Source organism: Bos taurus, chromosome 9 (assembly GCF_002263795.3).
Source record: "Bos taurus isolate L1 Dominette 01449 registration number 42190680 breed Hereford chromosome 9, ARS-UCD2.0, whole genome shotgun sequence".
Lineage (NCBI taxonomy): Eukaryota > Metazoa > Chordata > Mammalia > Artiodactyla > Bovidae > Bos > Bos taurus.
The window spans coordinates 12088840-12111040 of NC_037336.1; the positions used below are offsets into that span (position 1 = coordinate 12088840).

Consider the following 22201-nt stretch of genomic DNA (forward strand, 5'->3'; position numbering starts at 1 on the left):
TTGATCCCCTTCACCCAGTTCACCTGCCCACCCTTCACCCCCTCCCACTACAAGCAACCAGAAGTTTGATCTCTGTGTCTGTGAGTCTGTTTCTTTTTTGTTTTGTTTGTTAATCTGTTTTGATTTTCAGATTCCTCATGTAAGTGAAATCATACAGTATTTGTCTTCATCTGACTTACTTCACTTAGCCCTCAAGGTTCACTCATGTTGTTACAAATGGCATGACTTCCTTTCTTTTTTATGGCTGAATAATATTCCATGTGAATATATACCATACCTTCTTTATCTGTTCATCTATCAATGGACAGTTGGTTTGCTTATATATCTTGATTATAATAAATAATGCTTTGATGAACTCAGAAGTACATATATCTTTTCAAATTAGTGTGTTCCTTTTCTTCATATACATATCCAGAGTGGAATTGGTGGATCACATGTTAGGTCATAAAACAAGTCTCAATAATTTTAAGAATATTGAAGTTATATCTACCATCTTTTCCAACTACAATGGTATGAAATTAGAAATCAATTATAAGAAAACTGGAGTAAAAAATCACGTGGGGACTAAACAACCTGCTTACTAAACACCAAGGGGTCACTGAAGAAATAAATGAGGAAATAAAAATACCTGGACACAAATGAAAATAGAAGCAAAAATTTCCAAAATCTAATGGATACTGCAAAAGCGTTTCTAGAAGGGAAGTTCATAGCAATACAGACCTACAAGAAAAGTCTCAAATAGACAATCTAACTTTATATTTAAAGGAACTAGAAAAAGAAAAATAAAGTGTAAAGTTAGTAGAAAGGAGGAAATAATAAAGATCAGAGCAGAAACCAATGAAATAGAGGCTGAAAAATTAATAGAAAAGATCAAGGAAACTAAAAGCTTGTTCTTTGAAAAGAGAAAGAAAATTGAAAAACCTTTAGCCAGACTCATCTAGAAAAAAAGAGGACCCAAAACAATAAAATCAGATATAAAAGAGGAGACAGTATAATAAATGCCACAGAAATAGAAAGGATCATAAGAGACTACTATGAAAAATTACATGCCAACAAATTAGACAATCTAGAAGAAATGGATAAGTTTTGACGCATACATATAATCTTCTATGACTGAATCATGAAGAAATAGAAAATCTGGAGACTGATTAATAATAATGAAATTAAAACAGTGATCAAAAAATTCTCAGTGAATGAAAATCCTGGTCCACATGGTTCTCCAGGTCAATTCTACCAAACCTTAAAAGAAGAGTGGATACCTGTCCTCAAATTAATCCAAAAAGTTTCAGAGGAAGAAATATCTCCAAACTCATTTTATGAATAAAACATTACCCTGATGCCAAAAAAATTATAACAATATTATTAACTATATTTACTAGACTGTACATCACATCCCTGTGACATTTATTTTATACATGGAAGTTTGTACCTCTTAATCCCCTTCCCTTATTTTGCCCATCATCCATTCCCCAAAATATTTTTTGTGTTTGAATTTTAATTACAACCAAAGTTCAATGCATTCAAAATTTCTACTTTTTTAAATTTTGCTTATCAGTGCATATTTTATATACATTAAGATATGAAATCAAAGAGAGTGAGGGTAGAAAAACATTTACAGAATTTATTTGAAATATAAAAAGGAAAATCACTTAGATGTTCTTAAAGACAAATTGTTTAGAGTTTTACTTATTGTAAAGGAATTTAGAATTTATATTTGAGCTTATTAAACAAATACTTTTCTCAAACTTTCCTGTAGATGGAGGGATAAATCAAAATAACCATAAGTGTAGTTGATTTTATACTTGTCAACAAGCAATCAGCTTCTTACCAGGATATTTTGGAGGAGAAAGAACACAGTTCTCTAAAAAACTGCAATTATTACACATATAGTTTTTTACTAAGTTACACCTACTTTTAACAAACTACAAAATAGTGTATTATCTTAATATTATATTAATCAGTTTTATTTCCTTTTAAGAATCTCTAAAAATAAAACACATGTAAAGAACATATTCACTTTAAAAATTACTGGTTTGAAGAGCCATTCTGACTGTGTATTTTTATTGCCTTGTTTTTAAGACCTTTATTTCAGTCCATACAGAATATTCAAATAATTCAGTCCTGGAATTGCATTCATTGGTAAACTAAAAGAACATCCAATAAATAATAATCTGGTATTACACTTGGTTCTTGGAAAGAAAACATTTCTAGAAATAAAAATAATGTTATTCTCTTTCTCCTGTAATTTTTTAGCACTCTAATGGTAGTTTCATGACCCCTAAAAGAGATCTGGCCTGGAAAGCCATGTGTAAATTGAGATACACCTCTGATGAATCAAAATGAATTGTGAAATAGCCAGAAATGTCACAGATTTTATTCATCTTCTACAAATTGATTCAAGATGTTTTCCATACATAAGCTTTCACTACTTTTGTTTTTATTTTTTCATTCAGCAAGTATTTACTAAGATCCTACCATGTACTAACCACTGGTAGCAGTATACTAGGCACTTCAGCGACTGGTTACTGGTGATAATAACAGAATTCTTCCCATTTGACAGGGATTACAGTCTGATAGGGCAAACAGATAAGAAGCAAAGAATTTTATTAGTAAATACAATCATTTATTCACTCAAAAATATGTATTGGATGCCTCTTGTGTTCCATGCCTGTTCTAGATTTGTGCCAAAACCTAGTTAGCTTACATTCTGGCTATATACATATACATATATATTAGAGTTAGCACACAACAAAAAAATAGACATTATCATGGCAGGTTTGGCTATGAAAAACTAAAGCTCTGTCAGGGCACAATAATTGGGAGCTGGGTAATATATTTAGAGATATGAGAGTTCAGAGGTAGCCTCTCCAGGGGGTGTTTGAACAGAGATCTGGATGAAGTGGGGGGTGAGCCACAGAAGGAGGTTTCCAGGCAGGAACTGCCTAACATCTGGGGGACAGCAAAAGAGGGGTGGGGCGAGGGGAGAGGATGAGGTTGAGAGGCAGATGGGGGCCAAATGTCATGCACGCCAAACAACTTTGATTATTACAAACTGAGGAAAGTGCTTTGTAACAAAGAGAAGATGTTACAGAACAGATCAGTGGGGCCTAACCTGATCTGGAGATTTAGCGGGGAATCTATTGGACACTGAGTGTGTTCCCTAACACCACAGGTTGTAGCCTTAACTTCCAGTGTGACTGCATTTAGAGATACAGCCTTTAAAGAGGTAATTAAAGTGAAATGAGGTCAGAAGGGTGGGGCCCTAATCCAACAGGACTTGTGTCTTTAAAAGCAGAGGATGAGAACCCAAGGGTCCATGCACACTGTGAACAGGGCATATGACAGATCAGGAAGGTTGGCTGAGAAGGTGGTTCCAGGAGAAACCAAACCTGGATTTACACATCCAGCTTCCGGAGCTGCGAGAAAGCATTTCTATTGTTTAAGCCACCCCACCCTTAGTGTTTCACTATGGAAGTAACATCAGAGTTGTATAGCTTCCCTGATGATGTGAACTTTGGGCTGGAAAATGGAGGAGTAGAAGTTCACCACTTGAACTAAAGCATAAAGGAACAGTATGTGCAGAGACTCAAGCTGAGCAAGACCCTGTGGGGCCCACCTGGGCATAAAGGTCTTTCCCGGTCCCCAGTTCCTTATTTGCAAGGTAAAGGCTCTGCCTTCTAGACCTATGTGAATAACAAAGAACAGATTCAAGCAGTTACTAATCATGGAAGTAGGTCAGTTAGTCAGTGCAGTCACTCAGTTCTGTCCGATTATTTGTGACCCCATGGACTGCAGCACGCCAGGCTTCCATGTCCATCACCAACTCCCAGAGCTTGCTCAAACTCACTCATGTCCATTGAGTCAGTGATGCCATCCAACCATCTCATCCTCTGTCGTTCCCTTCTCCTCCTGGCTTCAATCTTTCCCAGCCTCAGGGTCTTTTCTAATGAGTCAGTTCTTTGCATCAGGTGGCCAAAGTATTGGAGTTTCAGCTTCAGCATCAGTCCTTCCAATGAATATTCAGGACTGATTTCCTTTAGGATGGACTGCTTGGATCTCTTTGCTGTCCAAGGAACTCTCAAGAGTCTTTTCCAACACCAAAGTTCAAAAGCATCAATTCTACAGAGCTCAGCTTTCTTTATAGTCCAACTCTCATATCCATACATGACTACTGGAAGAACAATAGCCTTGACTAGATGGACTTTTGTTGGTGAAGTAATGTCTCTGCTTTTTAATATGCTGTCTAGGTTGGTCATAACTTTTCTTCCAAGGAGCAAGCATCTTTTAATTTCATGGCTGCAGTCACCATCTGCAGTGATTTTGGAACCCCCCAAAATAAAATCTGTCACTGTTTCCATTGTTTCCCCGTCTATTTGCCATGAAATGATGGGACTGGATACCATGATCTTAGTTTTCTGAATGTTGAGCTTTAAGCCAATTTTTTCACTCTCCTCTTTCACTTTTATCAAGAGGCTCTTTAGTTCTTCTTCACTTTCTGCCATAAGGGTGGTGTCCTCTGCATATCTGAGGTTATTGATATTTCTCCCAGCAATCTTGATTCCAGCTTGTGCTTCATCCACCTCAATTTTTCTTATGATGCATTCTGCATAAAAGTTAAATAAAGAGGGTGACAATATACAGCCTTGACATATTCCTTTCCTGATTTGGAACCAGTCTGTTGTTCCATGTCCATTTCTAACTGTCACTTCTTAACCTGCATACAGATTTCTCAGGAGGCAGGTCAGGTGGTCCGGTATTCCCATCTCTTAAAGAATTTTCCAGAGTTTGTTGTGATCCACACAGTCAAAGGCTTTGGTGTAGTCAATAAATCAGAAGTAGATGTTTTTCTGGAGCTCTCTTGCTTTCTCAATGATCCAGTGGATGTTGGCAATTTGATCTCTGGTCTCTCTGCCTTTTTTATATCCAACTTGCACATCTGGAAGTTCACAGTTCATGTACTGTTGAAGCCTGGCTTGGAGAATTTTGAGCATTACTTTGCTAGCATGTGAGATGAATGCTCTTGTATGGTAGTTTGAGCATTCTTTGCCATTGCCTTTCTTTGGGATTGGAATGAAAACTGACCTTTTCCAATCCTGTGGTCACCACTGAGTTTTCCAAATTTGTTGGCATATTGAGTAGCAGCACTTTCACAGCATCATCTTCCAGGATTTGAAATAGCTCAACTGGAATTCCATCACCTCCACTAGCTTTGTTCATAGGGATGCTTCCTATGGGCCACTTGACTGCACATTCCAGGATGTCTGGCAGTAGGTGAGTGACCACACCTTCTTGGTTATCTGGGTCATAAATATCTTTTTTGTACAGTTCTTCTGTGTATTCTTGCTACCTCTTCTTAATATCTTCTGCTTCTGTTAGGTCCATACCATTTGTGTCCTTTATTGTGCCCATCTTTGCATGATATGTTCCCTTGGTATCTCTAATTTTCTTGACGAGATCTTTAGTCTTCCCATTCTATTATTTTCCTTTATTTCTTTGCATTGATCTCTGAGAAAGGCTTTCTTATCTCTCATTGATATTTTTTGGAACTCTACATTCCAATGGGTATATCTTTTCTTTTCTCCTTTGCCTTTCACTTCTCTTCCTTTCTCTGCTATTTGTAAGGCCTCCTCAGACAACCATTTTGCCTTTTTGCATTTCTTTTTCTTGGATTTGGTCTTGGTCACTGCCTCCTGTACAATGTCATGAACCTCTGTCCATAGTTATTCAGCCACTCTGTCTATCGCATCTAATCAATTGAATCTATTTGTCAGGTCCACAGTATAATCATAAGTGATTGGATTTAGGTCATATCTTAATGGTCTAATGGTTTTCCCTCCTTTCTTCAATTTCAGTCTGAATTTGGCAATAAGGAGTTCATGATCTGAACCACAGTCAGCTTCTGGTCTTGTTTTTTCTGACTGTATAGAGCTTCATCTTTGGCTACAAAGAATATAATCAATCTGATTTCACTATTGACCATCTGGTGATGTCCATGTGTAGAGTCATCTCTTGAGTTGTTGTAAGAGGGTGTTTGCTATGACCAGTGCTTTCTCTTGGCAAAACTCAGTTAGCTTTTGCCCTACTTCATTCCGTACTCCAAGACCAAATTTGCCTGTTACTCCAGGTGTCTCATGGAAGTGAGGGGATGTAGAAACAAAAGAGGAGCAGCCAAGACAAAATAGCACAGGCTTGGGGCAGGGTCCTGGTTCCTCCTCAAGGGACACACATAATAATACACCTTTGAGTTCTTCTGGAGGGACTCAGGCCCCCATCCAAGTGGAGGATTGTAACTTCAGGCTATCAACAGGTGACAAGGTTCCTGGAGCACCAACCTGTCACCTCACCACCAACCAATCAGAAGAAAGTCACACACTCTGCAGCCCTCACCCCAAATTTTGCTTATAAAAGCTCCCTGAAAACCACTGGGGAGTTTGGGGTTTGTGGGCACAAACCACCTGTTCTCCTTGCATTGTCCTGAAATAGACCTTTCTGTGCTCCAGACTCTCATGGTTTGGTTCATTTGTCCTTACTGTGTGTTGGGCGCACAGCCTTGTGTTTGGTACATTTCGAGAGCACATAGCATGTTCGAGAACTTGGAAGAAAACCCTGTGGCTGAAGCTCTGAGATCAAAGATGAGAACAGTAGGTGGAGATGTGACAGTGGCTGAGGGATTCACATCAGACAAGGCCTCATAGGCTCTGGGAAAGAGTCTGGCCTTTGTCTTGAAGGGGCTGATGTGATGAGGGAAAGAGTGAGGTCAGGGAGACCTGCTCCAAAGGCCTCCAAGAAATGAAGAAACTGGACTAAAATGGTGGCAGTCAAGATGGAGAAAAGGGGATTGGTATTTATGGATGGAACTGAAAGGACAAAGCTTACTACTACATTTCTGTGTTTTACGGACAGAAGGACTTTGTTATTATTCTTGAGGTGGGGAACACTGAACTCATAATTTTATGCCCAAACCTGACCAGTTGCCATTTGGACATGTTGAATTTGAGATATATTGACTTAAAAAAAATGCACAAGTTGCAAGTTTTATTAGGGGCAAAATGAGGACTGTAGCTGGGAGACAGCATCTCAGATAGCTCTGAGAAACTGCTCTGAAGAGGTAGTAGGGGAAGGTCAATATATGTGATTTTGGTGAAGGGGGAGTTCGATGAAATGAAACACTTATCTTACAAAAGGTTTTCTGGTAGTCACAAGGAATGGATGTCACCATGAAGGGATTTCACGTTACTCTAAATATGAAGAGATGCAAGGATTGGGATCATGAAATCAGGTGCTGAAAATATCTATCTAAAGACCTGCTGTTGCTGCTAAGTCGCTTCAGTCGTGTCCGACTCTGTGGGACCCCATAGATGGCAGCCTACCAGGCTCCGCCCGTCCCTGGGATTCTCCAGGCAAGAACACTGGAGTGGGTTGCCTTTTTCTTCTCCAATGCATGAAAGTGAAAAGTGAAAGTGAAGTCGCTCAGTCGTGTCCGACTCTTGGTGACCCCATGGACTGCAGCCCACCAGGCTCCTCCGTCCATGGGATTTTCCAGGCAAGAGTACCAGAGTATGTTGCCTTCTCCATCTAAAGACCTATTCTGTCAGTTTTCCTGGAGCACAAAGTGCCTCATGCTCCACCATGAACCCCCTTCAGGGTGTGTCGAAAGTCAACAGCTGCAGCAGCACAGGATTCAATCTCTGTAGAGGCAGATGCCAAATGCCCTTGGCAAGCGCCAATTTATAGCTGACAAATGCTTCTAAAATATCTAAGTGGAGAGAATCTGTCTGTGGGTGAATCTGGAGCTCAGAGATGGAAGCTGGACATATAAACTCCAGGCCACCAGCATAAACAGAGAGTAAGTTGAGCCTGCTACAGTGTAAATTCTCAGTGGACAGATGTTGTCTTTGTTTTGTTCACAGATATGTCCCAGGTGCATGGAACACTGCTGATATATAGGAGGCACTCAGTCCACATTTGCTGAATGAATGAATGAATAGATTCTCCTTAGGTAATACTTAAGGAGAAAATTGAAAATGAGAAGAGAAACAGGTCTAGAGTGGAACCTTGGGGAATGCCAACACTACAGGCTGGGAAGAAGAGCATGAACTTACAGAGAAGCAGCAAAGGAGCTAGGAGGGAGAGGAAGAAAGCTGCAGTCAGAGGCACAGGAAGCCAGGGGACAGGGTTTTCCTTGGAGGAAGGCATGCCTGTCTCTGCAGAGAGTGGCATGCCGCAGCAAGCCTAGCTCATGAATGCATGCTTCTCTACCTTCACAACCAGATGGGCTTTCAAATACTTGAGTGTGTTTGTTAGTATCATTGCTGTCCATCTTTGCATCAGAGAAGATTTGACTTCTTAGGTGTAAGATTTACTTTAGATAAGGGTCTTCAGGAACCATCTTGGAAGGCTCATCTCTGACACATTCTCAGCCTGGGTGCCAGCCTGGGCGGGTATAATGACCTCATCATTCTTTGCATTAAACTGTGATCATAGTGACAGTTGCAGAAAGGCATACTCAAGTCACAGACTTCCAGTAACTTTTCTTGAAGCGTTCGTGTGGTGTCTCCTCTCTGGATGAAAGTTCAGTCTCCTCCCTCCCCTGTCACTTCTGCATGACACAGACTTTATTCGCTACATGGATAACCCTCAATGAGTCACAATTCAGATTTGGAGGGGTGGTAAAGAAATAAATTTTATTTCACCACCTGTATACCTTCTAGAAAAGAAAAGATAGACTGATTTAGGGGGAGAAAAATATATTTTGGTACTGGTTATACTTAATTCCCAGGGTTGTGAGGATACGTCTTCAGATCTTAGTTCCTTTAGCTCAGACTCCCTTCCTTATAGCAGAGTCGTGTAGCCCTAGGAGACCATCTAAGTTGGGGTCAAGGTCTCCAGCTAGAGATCGAGGATATTCAGCAGAATTCAGCTTTCCTTGGCATCTAAGTGACCTTTTCCTTGAAGTGGATAATCCACTTGGCTTTCACATGTTCTCATCTGCAGTGGAAAGTCTAAGATGAAAAGTCATTAATTAGTCCTTGATTTAAATCTCAGTAGTAAACTGTAAATATTTAGGTTACAGAGTACTTCTCCCTCTTCCTCCCTGTTGTGTTTTCTTCAACACAGTTCTCCTACTTGAAATGTTATTATATGTTTATTACTTTATTTGGCCTTGGTCACTCTTTCCTTGAAAGATAATCTACCTGAGAACAGGACCATCAGCTCCAGTTTCAAAACTCTGCCTCAATACTGTTCAGGTCAGTTCAGTTCAGTTGCTCAGTCGTGTCCGACTCTTTCCTACCGCATAGACTGCAGCACACCAGGCCTCCCTGTCCATCACCAACTCCCGGAGTTTATCTAAACTCATGTCCATTGAGTTGGTGATGCCATCCAACTATCTCATCCTCTGTTATCCCCTTCTCCTCCCGCCTTCAATCTTTCCCAGCATCAGAGTCTTTTCTAATGAGTCAGCTCTTTGCATCAGGTTGCCAAAGTATTGGAGTTTGAGCTTCAGCGTCAGTCTGTCCAATGTAGGTGCTCTGTAATCTTTACAGGGTAAGTAAAGGAATAGATGCTTAAACATAATGACAGGAAAGTGAAAAAGTGAAAGTGAAAGTCGCTCAGTTGTGTCCGACTCTTTGAGACCCCATGAACTGTACAGAATTCTGGCCATGGAATTCTCCAGGCCAGAATACTGCAGTGGGTAGCTGTCCCCTTCTGCAGGGGATCTCCCAACCCAGAGATCGAACCCAGGTCTCCCACATTGTAGGAAGGTTCTTTACCAGCTGAGCCACAAGGAAAGTAAGTGCAAAGCTGTGGATTGAATTTACAGCTTAGTCTGAAGAGAAGTTCCTGCTATGAAGTCACACATTTGAAATCCAGGCGCAGTTTGGCATTTGGCATCTCCAGCTGACTCCTGAACTGCAATTCCAGGTGGATGTTTCCACCTGAAGAGCCAGCAGGCACTTTGAACTCAAGGTGTCTCCAACATCCAACCCTCTCACCTTCTCCTCTTTGAGAGAATCACCACCACCTACCTGTTCTTTTTACTTACACACTCCTTCTTACACACTCCTCTCACTCCTTCAAACATCCAGGCCAGCTCTGTTCATTCTGCCTCTACCAGCCTTTCCCATCCATCTCCCACAACATGTGGCTCCTGCCCTGGTTCATGGGTCACCCCCTCTCCCAGCATTGCAGTGGCTAGCTGAGGCCCCCAGGGCCTTAGACTCTTTCTTGTCCAGTCTGTATTCCATGGTGTGAGTTGAGATCTGTTAAGGTAACAAGGCACTGATGTGAACATTCATTCATCAGTAAAGAAACAATAGTTAAATGCCTTTCATGTGTCTGTTGTAGTCCACACCCCCTTGGGGCCCTTGATTTTACAGAAAAAAAGAGCTCACGTCACTGCCCTTCTCGAAAATGTTCAGCCTCATTGTTTACAGGAGAATAAAACGTAATCTCATAAGATAATTGCCCCCAAACTCTTGCTTTTCTGGCTCCTTTCCAGACAGTTCTCAAGACTCTCACCACAGACTCTGCACATCACCCCTGGTGTTGCTTCTGGAATGGGTGTTTATGAAATTTGCATTCTGGGTTTGCCCTTTTTCATCTCATTCTTCCAGCTGGAATGAACACCTCTCTCCCCTTACAATGTACTAAAATCCCATTCATTCTTAGAAACCCAGCTCAAGTGTCAGCTCACCAGTGAGCCCTGAGCCACCATCCTGGGTGGGCCCAGCATCTTCTGTTTGCTCACAGACTCCATTCATCCCTCTGTACTAGCACTGGCACATGCTGGGCAGGCCATTCTGAGAGCCTTAGAGACCTACATGCTTGGTAAGTCCTTTTTTTTTTTTTTTTTTAATTTGTTTACTTATTAGTAAAACTTCATTTCTACCTGATTACCTATTTGAGGTTTCAAGTTCATCTCAAATAATGTTTTTCTAACATGTCCCAAGATTCCTTCCGATGTGCTCTGGAGGTGGGTGCCTCAGCGGCACAGCAGCTCTAACTGCTGTGCTGTGCTCCTCTGATGCTCTATGTCTCTGAGCTGTAGCCACAGAGGAAGTCTTATACTCCACTTACTAGGAAGTTTCACACTGTCTTCAGAGTCAGAATGGAGATGCTTCCCCCACATGGAATGTTCTGTGCCACGTGGCCAAGTCTCTCACTTTCCTTCTGTCTTTGATGGTGCTCCGGAGCAGTGGCTATGTCTCCATGCCTAATACTGCTGATGACGGAAGGACCTAAAAAGCTCTTTATAATCAGTGTGGGGAGTGGTAGCCTTGGGTGTTATCTGAGAGCTGCTCTGCTTTCACTAATGACCGTCAGATTCAGAGTTTAATTGTCAACTCTGCCTCAGAATCCTTCTAGGCTGACTTAAAGGCTGACTTCTGTCGGCTTCTAAATGAGAACCGCTGATGTCAAGTCAGTTAAAAAAACAGCAAAAACATGATTTTCCCTCATATCCTAAGGATCATATTCATGGGCACTAGGGAGTCTGGGCTATAAATCTTGTGGATTTTTACCATCATATTTAGAATAAACTAATGCTAGAAACAGTTTTGTAACAGAAGATAATAAAGGAAATGAACAAACAAAAATACATGTTGTAAAGGAAAAACACAGTCTCAGTGAGTGGATTAATTGCTTTTGTAAACTATGTGGATCTTTTTAAATGCACCAAGAGTTTTTAAATTATACAATTTAACTAAATAACATAGTATTTGCTCTGATCATTAAATAACCTTTCTATTGGAACCAAAGTTGTTGTGTAAATATGTTTTATGATGAAGAAGCACTTGCCAGATAATGTACTAAGAAATAGTTATTTAATTGGATTGAAGTAAATGAGAATGTAATTCGTCCCTAAAGTGGTCAGTTTTAGGTGGGAAATTGCAGGGTGAGTGTGAAGATTAAGGCCATTCTCCTACCTACCTACCCACCCACCTCCCTACCCACCTACATACCCTCTGACCTACGTATTTCCCTACCCACCAACCCACCTACCTATCTATTGATTATTCCTTAACCACCTACCTACCTCCCTGCTCACTTACCTACCTCCCTTCCCACCCATCTACATACCTACCTACCTACCCACCTTCCTCCCTCCCTACATGCCCACCTACCTCCTTAGCCCACCCACCTACCCACCAACGTACCTACCTACCTCCCTACCTAGCCTCCCCCACCCACCCACCAGTGGGATCGTAGAAGAATGCACTCCTGCTCTCAAGGTGTTCAAGTACAAATCAAATTTCCCCAACCCAGCCCAAATCCCCAGGCAAGCCCCCAGGGGTCTTACCTTCACTTGCAAACAGTAACTGTTGACCTGTGGGCTCCCAGTAAGTGTTTGCCCTTTGATTATTACAAAGGCTTCCTTGGTGCAGAGGTTTCACACAAGACCCTGAAGTATAGGATGAAAAGAGGACCAAACAGAAGCCGCTGATTCTCAACAGGTCCCTCCCTAACAGGTAAAGAGGAGGGACCCTCTTCCCAGCTGAGGCCATGACCAGCGTAATATTGTGTCACTTACTTTGTTGTTGTTTAAACAAAAAACTGTATACATTTAAGGCTATAACATGATATTTTGATATACATACACAGTTGGCCTCGATATCCATGAATTCCTCATCGATGGATCCAACTCATGGGTGTCAAAGAATTCCAGAAAGTCTCAAAAAGTAAAACTTGAATTTTCTGTGCATCAGCAACTATTTACACAGCATTTACATTGTATTAGGTGTTACAAGTCATCTAGAGATAAGTTAACATATATGGGAAGATATACGTGTGTTATCCCTGGAGGAGAGCATGGCAACTCACTCTAGTATTCTTGCCTGCAGAATCCCATGGACAGAGGAGCCTGGCAGGCTACAGTCCATGGGGTTACAAAGAGTTGGACATGACCGAAGTGACTTAGCATGCACACATGCATGTGTGTGTTATATGCAAACACTATGCTGTTTTATAGAAAGGACTTTATATAAGTATCCATGGATTTTTGATATCTGTGCTAGGTCCTGAAACCAATCCCATGTGGACACCAAGGAAGAATTGGTATCTGTACAATTCTGGCTGCACAGAAGCTAGCTGTACAGAGTGAAATGAATACTGTAGTCAAACGAACAAAGACATACATGTCCTCACACACAGTTACGTGTGTGTGTGTGTGTGTGTGTGTGTTGAGAATACCTGAGATCCACTCTCTCAGTAGATTTTCAGTGTACAGTAGAATACAGAAGGTCCTTGGTTCACAATGGTTCAGTTCTTTGTCTTAACAGTGGTGCAGAAGCAAGGTGCATTCAGGAGAAACTACACTTGGGATTTTGAATTTTGATCTTTTCTGGCACTAGTGATTTGTGGTCCAACAATGTCTCTTGATCCCGGGCAAGGGCAGAGATCCACAGATCCCCACCAGCCACGGGATAACGAGGGCGAGCCACCCGTACACTGACAAACGTTCTTTCAGTACAGAATTCAATAAATTAAATGAACTATTCAACACTTTATTGTAAAATAGGCCTTTTATTGATGATTTTGCCCAACGGAGCTAATGTAAGTAAGTGTCCTGGGTGCATTTAAGGTAGGCTAGGCTAAGTACGACACTCTGTAAGTCAGGTGTATTCAATGAATTTTGATGTTTTCAACTTATGATGGGTTTATTGGAACTTTCCAGCATAAGTTAAGGAAGACTTGTATTGTAATCACCAGGCTGTACATTAGAATAGAATAGAACTATTCATCCTCTGTAACTACTTACTTTTATGTGTGTGTGTGTGTGCTAAGTCACTTCAGTTCAGTTCAGTTCAGTTCAGTGACTCAGTCATATCGGATTCTTTGTGACCCCGTGAATCGCAGCACGCCAGGCCTCCCTGTCCATCACCAACACCCGGAGTTCACTCAGACTCAAATCCATTGAGTCAGTGATGCCATCCAGCCATCTCATCCTCTGTCGTCCCCTTCTCCTCCTGCCCCCAGTCCCTCCCAGCATCAGAGTCATCCAATGAGTCAATTCTTCACATGAGGTGGCCAAAGTACTGGAGTTTCAGCTTTAGCATCATTCCTTCCAAAGAACACCCAGGACTAATCTCCTTTAGAATGGACTGGTTTGATCTTTTTGCTGTCCAAGGGACTCTCAAGAGTCTTCTCCGACACCACAGTTCAAAAGCATCAATTCTTTGGCACTCAGCTTTCTTCACAGTCCAACTCTCACATCCATACATGACTACTGGAAAAACCATAGCTTTGACTATATGTAATTTGTCCGCAAAGTAATGTCTCTGCTTTTTAATGTGCTAGGGCAGTCATAGCTTTTCTTCCAAGGAGCAAGCATCTTTTAATTTCATGGCTGCAGTGACCATCTGCAGTGATTTTGGAGCCCAAGCCCAAGAAAATAGGCTGTCACTGTTTCCATTGTTTACCCATCTATTTGCCATGAAAAGTGTTGTTACCCACCTTATTTATATTGTTTATCACAGGGAATTTCAAGTGACCTTTCACAGGCTCTCCAAATACAATTTATACCAAGAATGGGACATATTTCCAAAGAAATTTTTTAAAAAATGACAGTTTGTTTAATTGAATATTCATTTGAGTTTTTGCAATGGGATGGCTGAGACTTTGCATCAGAGATGCTTCCATGATCTTTGATTGTTACTTTTAAAATTTTATCATCTTTTATTGGAGTATAGTTCATTTATAATGTTGTCGATGTACAGCAAAGTGATTCAGTTAGATAGATGATAGATATATAGAGATTCTTTTTCAGATTCCTTTACCCTATAAGTTATTACAAGATACTGAGTATAATTCCATATGCTCTATAATAGGTCCTTATTGGTTATCTATTTTTTATATACTTTTAATTGTGACTTTGAACAGAAGCTTTCCTTTCTACAGATTAATCCTGGGCACCACATTTTGTAAAGTCTGGCTCTGTAGCCACAAGATTAAATGTATTTTCTTATGACATGAATCAGCCCACGTCTGTTTGGTTCACTGGTGTGTGGCTGTCAGTGCCCAGGATCCAGTAGGTGTTCAGTTACTGTCTGGGGCAGATGTCAGCTGTCAGGCACGTACCTTGTCATGTTAGACTTCTTGGCATTTGAGAGAAATGTTCAACTTTGGTGAGACAAAGAAAAAATTGTTTTTTTAACAAAAGCAATCTTTTGAGAAGAGGTTTCAGGGACACATCCTCATAAAGTGACCCATAAACCTCTTGTTCCCCTTTAGCTATTGTCTTCCCTGTGCAGTTTCAGAACAGCAATTTAAATCCATTTATGAATTTGATCAACACTATATTTATTAGGCACCTATTAAGTACCAAAGAGTGTTGTAGGGATGGGAAAACAGCCATAAGCAAAACACAGTGTCTGAGAAGTCTGTGTTCTAGTGGGGAAGGAGTATACTTAAAGATAGTGTAGGTTGTTTGTGAGCACTGTCTCTGCTTTTTAAAAAAGTGAGTCATGAGCTCAGGGAATTGGGGTGTTACAGGCATAATCTGATGAGCTTCATAAACTGAATCACAGAAGAGAGTGCTGGTTATCATTTTGAGCAAATCCAGACAGACCATCTGGATGCCTAACACTCAACCTTCTCCCACCAGGGTTGTGAATGGCCTGTTGCAACCCCATTGTTGCTCACCTTGGGCTTCCCAGGAGTTACCAAGTCATGTGTTACTGGAAAATGATCTTGGATGACACATGCTTTCAGAAAATGACACCTATAAAGGGTCAGTGTAGGAACCCATTTTGGGAACAGTCTTTAATGAGGGCTGTAGGCGGAGGGCTCTTTGTCTCAGAATTACCCGCATACTTCAAGTCTGGTTGCACAGCATCTCTAAGGCAGCCTCCACAAGGATGCCTCTCCATTTTTTAGCATCTCTCTAAGCCACTGGGTGAATACTTTTGTTTTTGTACTTAAGGGAGTTTCGCTAAAAGCAGAAACAATATCCCTAGCACTCCGGAGGCATTTCAGACATTCCTTTGTGTGTTCAAATCCATTTGCTGAGTAGCTCTTTGATCAGCTTTGACTGTACAGTATGTGTAGCAGAAGCTGGAGCCCTGCCCTGGAGCCCCACTTGACTCTCCCCACCAAACATTGCATGGCCAGTCCTCAACCCTAAGTCTCTAGAGGGCAAAGCTTGCATTTCATGCCCTGGGCCACCGACCACAGCCACCCCAGAGGGTACTAGGTCTCCTGCATGGAGCAGCCCTGATTTTTTCACCTTGACTTTGGAGAAGAGCTACAAAGAGCAGCTAAAAGTTTCCACTGAGTGGCTTTCCTGAGACACTCAGGTGGCCCTGGCAGCCAGCATTTACTTTTTCTGAGTTCCTTTTGCTATCCATGATCTTATAAAAGTGTTGCTTGGAACTGCTCCCTAAGAGGGTTTGCATAGTTAATTATGTTACAGATGTCGGCCTCCGCCTTTGCTGGTCTGCTTGCGCTGCTCGCCAGTCTTCCCTCAGCAGTTGGTGGCATTAAGCGGCAGCTGCCTTATCTGTATCTTGCCTTTTTTTTTTTTTTTCCCACTTGGAGATTTGAGATCTAAGGCAAGTCTTGAGACTCTTCCCTTCTGCTCCTTCTGACAGTCTTATCTGAAATCCTTTCACATATTTAAGGGTGTACCCAGGTAAGGAAGGACAAAAAAGGCCAGTTTCTCCCTAATCCCCAGTAGAAGTCCCATGGTGAGCCTGCTTTTGTACACACTTGTACTTTATCAGTTGCTCCTTTTGTGTTGAAATGTAAAAATATTCTAGCTTTGTTTTCTTAAAAAATGGCTCATAAGAAATACAGTAGCTCACAACGAAGATGTAAATTGTAGTCATTGGGGGAAAAAGATGCTACTGGCATCAGAGGAGAGAGTGTTTGTTCATCTGACATTCATTCATTCATTCAAAGACTATTTATTGAGCACGTGCTATTTGTTAAGGTCTCTGGGGCACACAGAGATGAACAAAACTGAATTGCCCCCACCCCCCTTGAAACAGGCAGCCTGAATGGGAGAACTGTAATCTTGGCCTGAACCAGCAGAAGTCTGAACTCCCACTCAGATTTTCACACTCCTGCTCTGCTAGGTTTGCACATGGAAAGTGTTATTCTTTCTCTGCTCTGGGAAGCGTTGTGAAAGCCTGACAGTCTCCCTTCCCCAAAGATGAAGTGCCCTGCATGGTCAGCAGGGTTTGGGGGGGAGGGCAGAGGAGGGGGCACGGGTCTCTGCAGACATGAGGGCCTCTTCTCCATGCTCACTCTGCTCACATGGGCTCCTCAATGTCCCCCAAGCTTCTCAAGTAGTGATGGGAGTTTTACTCCTAGTATTTTAAGGATTCTCCATACTGTTCTCCATAGTGGTTGTATCAGTTTGCATTCCCACCAACAACCCAGCCATCCCACTATTGGGTATGTACCCCAGTGAAACCAGAATTGAAAAAGACACAGGTACCCCAACGTTTGTTGTATCACTAATTACAATAGCTTGAACATGGAAGCATCCTGGATGTCCTTCGGAAGATGAATGGATAAGGAAGCTGTGGTACATATACACAATGGACTATTACTCAACTATGAAAAAGAATGCATTTGAATTAGTTCTAATGAGGTGGGTGAACCTAGAGCCCATTGTACAGAGTGAAGTGAGTCAGAAAAGGAGAGACAAGTACGTGTATTAACACATTTATGTGGAGTCTAGAAAGGTGGTACTGACACTCCTATGTACAGGGCAGCAAAGGAGACACAGACACAAAGAACAGACTTTGGGACTCAGTGAGGGAAGCAGAGGGTGGAATAATGTGAGAGAATAGCACTGAAACATGTACATCACCGTAAGTAAAATAGATAACAAGTCTGAGTTTGATGCTTGCAACAGGGCACCCAAAGCCCGTGCTCTGTGACAACCTAGAGGGATACTGTGGGGAGGGAGCAGGGAGAGGGTTTCAGGATGGAGGAGACATGTGTATACCTGTGGCCAATTCTTATTGCTGTGTGGCAAAACTATCATAATATTGTAATTGTCCTTCAATCAAAAGGAAAAAACAAAAGAAAAAAAAAATAGTAGTGATGGGAGCCTAAAACAGAGGTGCTCTAGCAGGCTCCTCCCTCACCTCCTCTGAGCTCCCCAGGAATGTACCCAGCAGTGGTCCCCTCTCATCCCACTGGCAGCTATCTGGACCTCTTCCAAGGCACCTCCTCAAGGACCCAGGCCTCCTGTTGAAGCCCAGGAAGCCTGAAGGACTCAGAAAGAGTATCATATTCTTCCTCCTGCCCATCCTTTTCAGCCTTGTGTAAATCAGACTCCGGGCTGACTCAGTACAGTTGAGTCAGCGTCAGACACGAGATCCAAAGCCTTCTGTCTGTCTGGCCCCTGAGAAGTGCTGGTCGTTATCCTACCCCTGGTCTTCCCTGGCCCCTGCAGTGCCCTGGGCCCCATGCTCAGGGGCTCCAGACCCAGAGTTCCAAATCTCTGTGTCAGCCTTTTGTAGCGTTGCTTTCTCCTCCTTTGCTTTTTTCTGCTCTAAGTGCCTAGTCTCAGCCTACTGGCAGGTTTGCTGCTTTTTCTCGCCAATGGAATTCATGCTTTTTCACACTGAATCTAAAATGAGAGATGATGAGACTCCCAGGGAACGACTTCTCTGTGTTTGCTTAGGTTTCTGAAGCTACCAAGTTCTCTGTCACCTGTTTCGGGGAAACTTCTGCCTCCCTGGAACAGAGGCTGTGTTGTGTTATTTATGTTTCTGCATCTGTGGGAGAAGTGATAAGTGGTAAAGGATATTGCCTTTTCCCTTTGTTCCTATTGATTCTAGGCAAGGTCGAGCATGTAATTTTTTTTCAACTTCTTCCTTATTTAGTGATTTTTCAGCCAAAGAGGTTTCTGCTAATACATGGAAATCTTTCTTTGAGGAAGCCATGATTGAATCAAAGTAGAGGGATGTGTAATGTTTGATGTGATTCATAATTGTTATCATCATAAAACTCCTGGAAATGTAAAACAAAAAGGGATCTTAGACATTACTTTGTCTAGTCCTCTTATTTTCAGGTTGGAAAAAGTCAGACCATGGAGAAGAAGAGCTTTGTTGGCAGCCCAGAGATCATGGCCGGGCGCCAGGAGAAAACTCTGACTTTCGGTTCTTAGTCATCACTTCTCCCTATTCCACTCTTATCTCTCCCCATTCTTAAAGAGAATCAAGGATGTCTAGTAAGGGACCGTAGACTTATATTTACCGTTATGAGTAGAATAGTTAATCTCCTGCAGATTGCCATCCTGCAGAAGACAAAGCAGCAAAGTAAAGAGTGTATGAATTTAGAAGCCACATAGACAGTGGCCACACACTAGTCTGTCATTTTCCTAGCTGTGTGATATGGTACCAGCTATTCAGACCCTCTAAACTTTACTCATCCATGAAATGATGTAAATACTAACCATGAAGAGAGAAGTAAATGACTTGACATTGTGCATGCACAGAGCAATACCTAGCCCACAGTAAGTGTCCAATAAGTGAGATGCAAGACAGTTCTAAGAAGTCTTCTCACCCTTCATCAGAAACAGGTAACTTTTCCTCCTTATGCTTGAAATAGTGACTTTTCATTATGTTGCTATTAATTTAGGTTTTTGATACATCTTACAAATAAATTTGCAAATAGGTTAAAATATGCATTTTATTTTTGTGCCTTATGTTTGTTTATTCTGGCCTGATCTCTGTGTGGAGTGAGGAGGGAGTGAGTGTAGATTTATGGAAGTGTTTAAGTGTCATAGACCAGCATCTGTCAAAGTATTTCTAGGATCACCTGTATTAGAATCATCTGTGGGTTTTTTTAAAAAAGAAAGATTCTTGGTCTGAACGACTCAATAAATAGGAATATCTGCAAAGAAGGGACCTAGAAATCTTTATTTTATGACAAACTCAAAATGTGACTTTTATGTGTTCTAACCCATTGCAATAGATGAATAATCTTAAATGCCAAATTAGTAGACCTAAAATATTACTTTAATTGTGCTACTTCCTTGTTTAAATATCCTTCAGTAATTCTCACTAACCTCTAGTTTGGCACACTCATTCACTATCATGTTGCATGATAGGCTGATAAATGTCCCCTCAAAGATGTCCATGTCCTACAGATGGCCAAGAAGCCCATGATTAGATGCTCAACATGGCTAATTATTAGAAAAAAGCAAATCAAAGCTACAATGACCTGTCATGTCACACACATCATAATGACCATTGTCAAAAAGTCTACCAATAATAAATGCTGGAGAGGGTGTGGAGAAAGGGAGCTCACTAACTGTTAGTGGGAATATAAAGTGGTGCAGCCACTTGGAAAGCAGTGTTGAGTTTCCTTAAAAACATAAAAATAGAATTACCATATGATCCAGCAATCCCATTCCTGGGCATGTGTCCAGAAAAGAGGAAAACTGACTGAAAAAGATACATGCACCCCAGTGTTCATTAGCAACACTATTCACAATAGCCAAGGCATGGAAGCAACCTAAATGTTTATCAGTGGATGAATGGGTAAAGATGTGGCACACATACGATGAAATAATAGCTGTAAAAAAAGAATTAAGTCATGCCATTTGTAGCAATATGGATGGACATAGAGATGATCATACTAAGTGAAGTAAGTCAGAAAGACAAATGTCATGTGATATCACATATATGTTTAATCTAAAAACAGGACACAAATGAACTTATTTATGAAGCAGAAATAGATTCACAGACATAAAAAGCAAAGGGGAAAAGTGAGGGGGTTATAAATTAAGAGTTTGGGATTAACAGACACACATCACTACATATAAAATAGATAAACAATAAGGACCTACTGTATAGCAAAGGGAGCTGTGCTCAATATTTTTTAGTTGCCTACAGTAATTACCTACAGAAAACAATCTGAAAAATAATATGTTATTTGTTTATATACTATTATTATATATAATATATGTTATTTGTTTATATATTATATAAAATATTATTCTTTCAGATTCTTTTCTGTAGGTAATTACTGTAGGTAATTTAAAAATATTGAGCACAGCTTCGTTTGCTATACAGTAGGTCCTTATCATTTATCTCTTGCCTGGAGAATCCCATGGACAAAGGAGCCTGGCAGGCTACAGTCCATGGGGTCACAAAGAGTCGGACATGACTGAAGCAGCTTAGCATGCACGCACACATACATATACGTGAGTGTGTATAACTGAATCACTGTGCTATACACCTGAAATTGACACAACATTGTAAATCAACTATACTTCAATTGAAAAAAAAAAAAAAATGATTCGGAAACTGGAAAATGGTGAAGGGACTTTGCAAGTGGGCTTATACCAAGGACTTTGCAATGGAGAGATTGCCCTGTCATCTGAGTGGGCCTGTGTCATCATCGGGGTCTTTACCTGAGAGAGGCAGGAGCGTTAGTAAGTATGGGAGGACAGGAGATGGAGACGGGAGCCGTAGCAGGAAGGCACACAGCTTCTAGTGGCTGAAAAAGCAGAGGAAACAAATTCTCCTCTCCCAACCCTGGAGAGCGGAGAAGGCAATGGCACCCCACTCCAGTACTCTTGCCTGGAAAATCCCATGGGTGGAGGAGCCTGGAAGGCTGCAGTCCATGGGGTCGCTAAGAGTCGGACAGACTGAGCGACTTCATTTTCACTTTTCACTTTCATGCATTGGAGAAGGAAACGGCAAACCACTCCAGTGTTCTTGCCTGGAGAATCCCAGGGACAGGGGAGCCTGGTGGGCTGCCGTCTATGGGGTCACACAGAGTCGGACACAACTGAAGCGATTTAGCAGCAGCAGCAGCAACAGCAACCCTGGAGAGAACCAACCCTACTGACACCTGAATTCAGCACAGTGAAACTGATTTTGCCTTCTGACCTCTAGCACTATTAGATACAGATTTGCATTGTTCAAAGTCAGTAAGTTTGTGGTAATTTGTCATGGCAGCCATGGAAAACCAACCCTTCTGTTTTTCCAAGTGCCCCTCTTTTCAGGCCCTTGTCCCCCCTTTGTGGGTCCCTGCATTTTCTCTGGACCAGCCTGTGCTTTCACATCGTTAAGCCCTTTTTTGTTGTTGTTTTCCTTTTTCTGTTAGTTCACCTAGTTTTTCAAAGCTCTGAGTAAATCCTTTCTCTTATTTGTTTAAAAACTTTCCTTGCTCCTCCCAGCTAAGAGACACTTTACCTTCTGTGGAATTCTAGGGCAGTTGAGATCTGTGC

The 22201-nt window shown here is 41.5% G+C and overlaps 1 protein-coding gene and 1 long non-coding RNA gene across 4 annotated transcripts in view; both read left to right on the forward strand.

Moving 5' to 3' along the window:
* The window catches only part of KCNQ5 (potassium voltage-gated channel subfamily Q member 5), a 649180-nt gene that overhangs the window by 86419 nt on the left and 540560 nt on the right, over positions 1 to 22201 (forward strand). The gene's annotated exons all lie outside the window — the stretch shown is intronic.
* LOC112448016 (uncharacterized) overlaps positions 1 to 22201 on the forward strand; it is a 75867-nt gene that overhangs the window by 27755 nt on the left and 25911 nt on the right. Inside the window, exon 2 of the long non-coding RNA XR_009495952.1 lies at positions 1 to 22201. This exon is cut by the window's left edge and continues 19784 nt beyond it; it is cut by the window's right edge and continues 25911 nt beyond it. This is a non-coding gene — a long non-coding RNA (uncharacterized lncRNA).